At 39.0% G+C, this 5,056-nt stretch overlaps 1 protein-coding gene and 1 non-coding gene across 3 annotated transcripts in view; both read left to right on the top strand.

Annotated features, from left to right (window-relative positions):
* Positions 1 to 591: 591 nt before the first annotated feature.
* On the top strand, positions 592 to 665 carry trnar-ucu. Its single transcript has one exon. It is a non-coding gene; the product is annotated as a tRNA-Arg (tRNA).
* A 3,501-nt stretch (positions 666 to 4,166) lies between these two features.
* The window catches only part of cadm3 (cell adhesion molecule 3), a 177,043-nt gene continuing 176,153 nt past the window's right edge, over positions 4,167 to 5,056 (top strand). For both annotated transcript variants that reach the window (XM_015387098.1, XM_015387087.1), the window contains exon 1: positions 4,167 to 4,413. The gene's annotated coding sequence lies outside the window, so the exon portion shown is untranslated. The remainder of the gene's footprint in view (positions 4,414 to 5,056) is intronic.

Genomic DNA, 5,056 nt, shown 5'->3' with positions numbered 1-5,056 from the left:
CAGAAATACTTTTGCCGGGTGCCGTAGGTCTTAAGTAATTTCCTGTTGTACGTTGACAGTAATTTGTAGTCCAGGAGGATCTCCAGCTCAGATAAAAAACTGCCTCTAGCTTTGATTAGATTCCATGTAAGGATCTATTTACATTTCAGACACAACGCCATCAGTCCTCAGATAACTTCTAAGATATATTATTAAAATATTAAACAATTTCAGTGTGAGATACTATATGTTTAAAATAACTGTTCAAAAGATCTTTTCTTAAAACTAACAAACCTTGTTGTTTTATCACTTCCAGAACGGTATTTACAGGCTTAAAAAAATTTATCTAGATACACTGTAAGATTCTTCATAATCTCTATGATAAATAAATGTTGGCATCATGATATTTCTTATTAATAACCTACCTTGAAGCAGCAGGGATTCCTGTCATTAGGGGAATTTGGGAAACGTGGTGGCAACAGCACCCCCTACTGGTCGGTGGCGGAAATTCTCAGGGCTGCGGTCCTGATGCTGCGAGATGGAATGGATGCTGCACAGCGATGGGTGGGGGAGTATGAAGTAGGATTTGATGGAGGAAAAAAATGTGCCTCAGTCTCTGTGGCGCAATGGAATAGCGCGCTGGACTTCTAATCCAGAGGCTCCGGGTTCGAGTCCCGGCAGAGATGTGTTTGTGTGCTGGTACAGTTTTTTGGGGATATGATAGATCGATGCAAATGTGTTCTTTTTTTAGCCTCAGCATTTTAAATATTTTAAGAAAGATGCTCTGCATGCTTGCAACACACATAAAGAAAGATTCAATGTTTCAGATATATCCAAGCTCATAGCAGATTCTTAAGGCTTAAGGTTTTTTTTTAAGGTATGTAAATGTAAAAAACAAAACAAAAAACAACGTTAAAATACACCCACGTCTACCAGCACAGAACACCTTCTGGTGCTCCTGGGGCTGCACGCTCAGTAGCACTCAGTCATCACACAAACACAACAGGACAAGTCAGTTTAGTGCAGCCTCACCGAGGCAAAGTCACCGTTTCAGCACCTGGAGCTGTCCGCTCCTCATGTGCAGCGCCAGCAACAAAGCATTTAAAGCCTTTTCCACCCTCATAACAAGTGCTTAATGATGCCAGATGCTGCGTCGCTGTTCTCAAATATGGTGTAATGGCACAGAGACAGACAGAGATGGAGTGTCACTGTGACAGGAAATGGTGTTTCTTTAAGATTGCTGAATGCAAACCGTGTGTTAATTCAGTAAAATCAGAGGGCTGTGCTCTGTAGAATGAATTAAAAGAGTTAAAGGTGGATTTTTTGTTTACAGTCCCACATTGGCTTAATCTGGAAAACCTGATATTTGCATTTATTTATTATTTATTTTACTTTTTCTTCCACATGTTAAACAGATGCTTGCTTAAAGATTTTACATACTGGTTTGTCTTTGTTCTATATTATTTAACATATTCATCTAACCCCACCACACACACACATTCCCCCAAAGGATTCCTTTTTTCCTCGCCATCACCACTGATTGTGCTGCCGTGCGACTGCCACCATCCACGTTTAACCCCATCATGCCTCCCTACATGCAAAAACCTAATCCGCCAGTAAAACTAATCCTTAATCCCTCTCTGGCAAGTTGAACAACCCAGCCTTCCCTATGTCCCTTCACCCATATTAAAGCTCCTGATTCCTAAATGGTCCAGATGTATAAAATGTCAGTATAGGACACCACAGATCACTGAAGAGTTTCCTTCATTTAATAATAAACAAACAAACAAGCTGTTACAGATACATTATTTAAAATAAATGATTCAACAAATTAATAAATAAATATGTGGTATTTTAGAAAATCATTCAGCTTTTTAGAGATGACATTTAATACATTTTTAAAGATGGACCCCCAAGGCCAAAGACTGAGTAACGTGATTATCATATTGCAAATTATCAAGCCTGTGGGAGATAATAAGGAGCATATCTACCAGAAATGGGTAATAGCTCTATATCAGCTGATAAGAAACATCATACTCCACTGAATACTATGACAATCTGCTGCAGATGACCTCCTCGTTTTAGGAAATTAACCACAGTGTAGGCCTAATCCATCAGATAGGTGGCTACACTAAAATATCAGCATTGGATAGTATTTAATTTGCCCTTCAAATCACTTTGATTTGAATCAAACTCATCAGTTCTTCATAAAGAACATTCAGTGAGTTTTTGTTATATAATTTATTAATTTTTTAGGTAAAGTGGCATAAATTATAACTTCTAACAAGATTTAACATTGGTAAGACCCACCTAAAGATTTAAATGATCATTTAATTGAAGATGTTGATCAACTGTGAGTGGTTGTTTGACAGGGATTAATGAGCCTGGTTTGTTTATAAGGTTTGTATTATGAAAGAGGTATAAACTCACATTAAGTTAAACCCATAATACGCATGTTTGAAAAAACTTCCACATTAAGTTTGCATTCAACTTAAACTAGAAACAGGACTACTGCTAATACCACCAAGCAGAGCTTTTTAACCCTGAGGCAGCTGTCTCTAATGAACGGCAAATCAAGCGGAAATTCATTGTGGGGGTAATTATACAGGTAATTAGTTACAATTCAGTTAATACTGAAACCACAAACGTATGCAGTAAGCTATGAATTCAGAGACAATTATTTTACTATAGGAATAAAAAAGTCTATAAGTCCTTATATGATTTTTATTAATCAAACATTAGTTTTTAAAATTATATCTATGTCTTACAAAGAATCATTTTTCCTCATAAACCTCAACAATTATACTTTTAAAATGCCCAAATGTAATTGTGAAAAGTCCACTATTTATTTAATATTTTTTTTTAATTAATTAAAGCACAAAAAAGGGAACTTTAGGAACTTTCGGCCAGTATAGAAACTGACCTACAGAATGACATTGGAGGGTAGAGTTTAATAGCTAATGTTAGTACTGATACACAGGTCTAATGGAGGCAGAGGATCCCTCTACCGAAACTAGTTCTGTACTAGAGAGCCATAAACATCTGCATATTAAACATATAAATAATAATAATAATAATAATACAATTCCCAGAGCAGAGTTCCTCCTTAACGCTGTTCTTTCTGACTGCAAAGGAATAACCTGACAATGCTTGGTTTCCTATAGTGTTTATCATAGTAAGACTATGTAAAGCAACTGTAAACTAATTTAGCAAAGTATTTAATCCAGGCAATGCAAGTTTATTATGTAACACAATTAAGTACAGTGAGAATTTAAAGTGGTTTACAATAATTAATCAATAAAATAAAAGGAAAATAAAAGCAGAATAAAAGCAGGGCAGCTAAAAGCTGAAAACATTAGTTTATTTTATCTGCTAGTGCTGTTAATGTCTCCCCTCAAAATTGCTTCTTGATGGTTATTTTGGAAAAAACAGGACGGATTGATTTATTTTCCCCAAATACGCTCATAAAACGTTGGTTTGCCTAACATGGATTGGTGGCTCATCTTCCAGCTGAAACAGGGATCAACACTGGAAGCAGAGGGGTCTGCCTTCACCATCAGGAGATCCAGATCATAAACGCTTCATGCGCCTCAAGTCATAAAAATAAAGGGCATATCTTCATTTTCTTTTGTTTCTGTTTATTTATGTTTGGTGAAAATGACATCACTGTTTTTAATAAGCTGCTCATTGTTTTCATCACTCAAAACACAGCAGATTAAGGGACTTATCTTTAGCCATTTTTTATTTTTGAAATGTATAAAGTTCCTGACCACTGAGCAGCAACTTTTCTAATCAAAAAGCCCTGATTATATGTAAACAAGTAGATCAGCAGGAACTAATCTATCATTTCATTTTTGTTCTTGTTCACTCTGTCCAAACTGTAGATAAAGTTAAACATGAATGTAACAGTGTTGTTCTACAAGGGTGATAAAATTCCTCAAACCTTGATAAGGTCAGGGTAGAGTCACTGTGGAGTGTTACAGGGACATTATGGTGATATTTCGGTGCAGTGAGATCCCATATCTGTTCCATCGCATTCATGTTGCTCTCAGCCAGGAGGCCCCTGCTCTGGCTCTGTTATCCCGGCGGTGTGGGCCAAATCGTATTATAATCCCCTCCCTCCCTCCTCCCATCTCTCCCCTCCTTGTCCCCTCCCCTCCCGCTCCGTCTTTCAGACAGTCTGTTTTTGCTGCAGTGAACGGTAACCGTGGAGAGGCGCAGATAGCCTACAAACAGTGGAGGAAAAAGAGCGAAGGAAAAAAAACTAAACAAGGAGAAACAAGAAATAACGAGGAGATTATTCCAAGAATTAAACAGAGAAGGCGCCGCAGTGGAAAGAAAAAAGCTGCGTATCAAGAGGAGAGTCGTCAGTGGAGGGGACCTTACTGTAAAGCAGCAAGAGAACCCGGAGGAGCCAGGAGGAGGAATATAACGGTGTGTGCTTTTAAAACGTGCGCTGCTCCAGTTTGTGTTGTGGTTCAGGGTTTGGCTTGGTGGCTGTTTGCTGGATGGGCAGGAGACACCTGTCAGTGCTGACGCTTTTCCGTCTCCAGGAATGTCTCTGTGTGCGCGCGCGTTACGCAGAGCAAGATCTGGGGAATCTGTTGTTTTATCATTTACAAATAAATAAAAAAAATGAGTTTTCCGGTGCGCTCTTTGACTGTGGTGCTTTGTAAAACAATAAGAATCGGAAAGTCGCTGTGAGTTCATCTCCTCCCAGAGAGCGGAGGTTTTCCTTCTCCAAGTGCGAGAGAAGATGTTAGAAAACATTTCTTGGTACCCGTCGCAGCGATGCAGGTAGCGCCAAACATGACCTGCTGTTCCGGTTATTGTCGCTTCTGTTATTACTTGCAACAAAAAATGCTCAGAGGGAACTTTGGGTTCAACACGCCCATATATGCAGGCAGAGAAGAAGGCGCTTGGGGGGGTTATTTCCCATGGATTCACTTGAGTTTTGTTTTCATTTCTCGCCCTCACTCAACAGGAAGGACTGGAGTAACAATAAACATAAGCGCGCAACCCCCTCCTTCCATTCCCACACATCCCATCCCCTGAAAAAGGCTAGACCCCCCCGCCC

Source organism: Cyprinodon variegatus, unplaced genomic scaffold, assembly GCF_000732505.1.
Source record: "Cyprinodon variegatus isolate N-32 unplaced genomic scaffold, C_variegatus-1.0 Scaffold17, whole genome shotgun sequence".
In the NCBI taxonomy this organism is placed as follows: domain Eukaryota; kingdom Metazoa; phylum Chordata; class Actinopteri; order Cyprinodontiformes; family Cyprinodontidae; genus Cyprinodon; species Cyprinodon variegatus.
This window is presented reverse-complemented; position numbering and strand designations above follow the sequence as displayed.